The sequence below is a fragment of the Ruditapes philippinarum genome, unplaced genomic scaffold (assembly GCF_026571515.1).
Source record: "Ruditapes philippinarum isolate M1 unplaced genomic scaffold, ASM2657151v2 ctg5049_1_1_1_1, whole genome shotgun sequence".
NCBI lineage: Eukaryota > Metazoa > Mollusca > Bivalvia > Venerida > Veneridae > Ruditapes > Ruditapes philippinarum.
The window spans coordinates 151,700-154,531 of NW_026865345.1; the positions used below are offsets into that span (position 1 = coordinate 151,700).

The 2,832-nt window shown below is 31.5% G+C and overlaps 1 non-coding gene across 1 annotated transcript; it reads right to left on the reverse strand.

Annotated features, from left to right (window-relative positions):
• Positions 1-661: 661 nt before the first annotated feature.
• Trnan-guu (transfer RNA asparagine (anticodon GUU)) lies at positions 662-735 on the reverse strand. Its single transcript has one exon. It is a non-coding gene; the product is annotated as a tRNA-Asn (tRNA).
• Between the last annotated feature and the right edge of the window lie 2,097 nt (positions 736-2,832).

Here is a 2,832-nt window from a genome sequence, read left to right on the forward strand (position 1 = left end):
TCTTTAAATGACAATGAAATAACATAATAACTTTTAAGTATTGCTTTACATTCACATTTTCACATTTTGTGGCGAAGAAGCGAAAATACGGCATGGCGTAAATCAGCCACCATATTTTATAAATGTACTGTATACTGTTTCAGACATTTGATTTAAGTAATATACTATGTGTTGTGAATGATTTAGGATGAAAACGACAAGCAATGCTTTCTGCCGATCAAAATACAACCAAAACTTAGGATTGCAATACACATAGTTTTATCTGCAGATCTAAAAATAAAATATTGAGTGGAATATAGCATGGGAAAATTTAATCAAGAAATGGATGTTAACACTAACATTAAAGCAGTCAAAATTTGAAGTTCTGTCAGGATTTAGAATTATGAACACTTGTCGTTTATGTCGCATACGTTTTGGTATGAAGTTATTTGTATTATTTATATAACATAATTCATTGCCCCCTGTAGAAGTAAACTGTATATAAATGATCTGATATTGGGTTCGGAATTGTCATTGATAACAATGCCTCTAAAAAACTGTATACTAATATTAGATAAAATCTACACATTTCACTTTGAAATGTTTAGAAATATCCAGCAATTACTTATATTGCTGAAATTTGAATGCAATAAAAAAGGAAAATAAATTAAAAATATATATACGTCCCTGGGTGGGCTTGAACCACCAACCTTTCGGTTAACAGCTGAACGCGCTAACCGATTGCGCCACAGAGACGATTTGACGTTATTCATATATTGTTATGCGCATATTGTTAAATAAAACATTCATTACTTAATTAAGCGGTCCGAGAACATGTCCACGTAATGCTAATGTATAATAAACGTGCAGTTATTTTTTGATATATAGAAAGTAAACCGTCGTGTTTTGGTGAACGTTTTCCCTAGTTACAATATAATTGCCTTTTCATTAAAGCTAGCTTCCAATCAACAGATCTTTTCATTAACTGTATCCTTTATTTTCTTGTTAATTAAATGACATTCATTATGCAAAACTGAACATTCCTTATTGGTCTTGTACATATACTTTTAGAATTAATAGATTATAATTAACACATGTTATACATGTAATTTAAATTATATCTAAGATAATGAATGGAAACAATATAGAATAATATAGCATTGATATTAACTAGTAAAAGTCCAAATTTAAAAGCCGAATTATAAAACTGATTGAACACAATTTTGAACACAAATAGCTGGTATGAAAGTATGGAGGGCGTTCGTTGCCAAAATTCCAGACATGTAAAGTGTTCCTTTTTAAAATGACTTTTGAAAATGCGAACTTGTATGCCTACCATTTTTATTGTAAACCTCTTAATTCAATCTTTTATTTGAAGGTTACCGCCTTTATATAACAAGTTTACATATATATCGTAACAACTGACCTAACATCTAAAACGACAACAAATTTACAAGTTCGTATCTTCCATTGCATGCAATACATATGCATGTTTGCACACTTATAGATCTGAAATATACAAATGAAACGTAAAACCAGAATACGGAAAATAGAGTTTAAGAAAACGTGTTACCAGTTGTAGAACTACAAGAGTACGTTAACACAGTAACATGTTTAAAATGACAAAAGTAGATTCACAAAGTTTAAACGATTTTAAGTCAAGCATAACGCCCCGCCCCTCTCGGAGTATTTACGAACTTCTATTGCGGACAGGTATAAAACGGCGCCCTCTCCCATATTTTTAAATAAAACTGAAGGACAACATACGGCATTTTTCATAAAATATATATGTTACATTTGTTACAAAAGTTTTGTCAGTAGCAACATCACTTGAAAATTGCTGATTTTACCATTTATGATGAAGATAACTTATGCATTACCTTATTTTTAACATCGTGTTCTTATCAGTTACAAATTATTTATCATTTTAGTGATTAGCCTGTCCGTGCTCTGCCTAGTGCCCTGTCCTGTGTTTTGTTTTGGGTCCGCCTTGGCTTCTTGCCACTTGTTCTTGTTGCTGGGTCATGTGGGGTTGCGTTCATTGAGCGCCGCCTTTCCTTGTTGATCTTGTTTATCATATATTCCTGAGAAACATCGGCGATTGGGAAAGTTTTAGGGGAAACAATGACCAACTTCAAGGGAGTAATTTTATTAATAATGTAAAAAACCACCCAATATTCTTATTGGTATCATTGAAAAATGTATTGGCACAAATTTCATTTTCAACAAAAACTATGCAAGTTTATTTTAAAGCGGCCACCGAGATTTCCTTTCCGAAATCAAGAAATCTCTATTTTACAGAAAGTAACATGATAAACTTTTTAACGAAAAGTTAATTCATTTTGATTTAATTCCTTTTTATTTTGAGGCATTATATAATTATATATCATAAATCGTATTAATCACACTTTTATTTCAATCCAAAATTATCAAAATATATTACGAAATAAAAAAAAAGTTTGGAGGGAACGCCGTGTTTTTCTTACCAATTCGAGAGTGTTATTTTCAGACTAAAAAAAAAAGCAATACATCTATTTAATTCATTTTTATTTCCGAGGCACTCATAGAAAGCTTATGGAGTAATCTTTCATTTGATACAAATTATATTGGACTTTTTATAGAAATAAAAAAAAAGTTAGAATGGACGCCGTGTTTTCCTTCACTTTATTGAGAAATAGGAGAGAGGCGACGGGTATTATACCTGTCCGTACATTTCCGTGATAGAAGATCGTAAGTACTCAGAGAGGGGCGGGGCGTCATGCATGACTTACAATCGTTTAACTTTGTGAATCTACTTTTGTCATTTTAAACATGTAACTGTGTAAATATACTGTTGTAGTTCTACGACTGGAA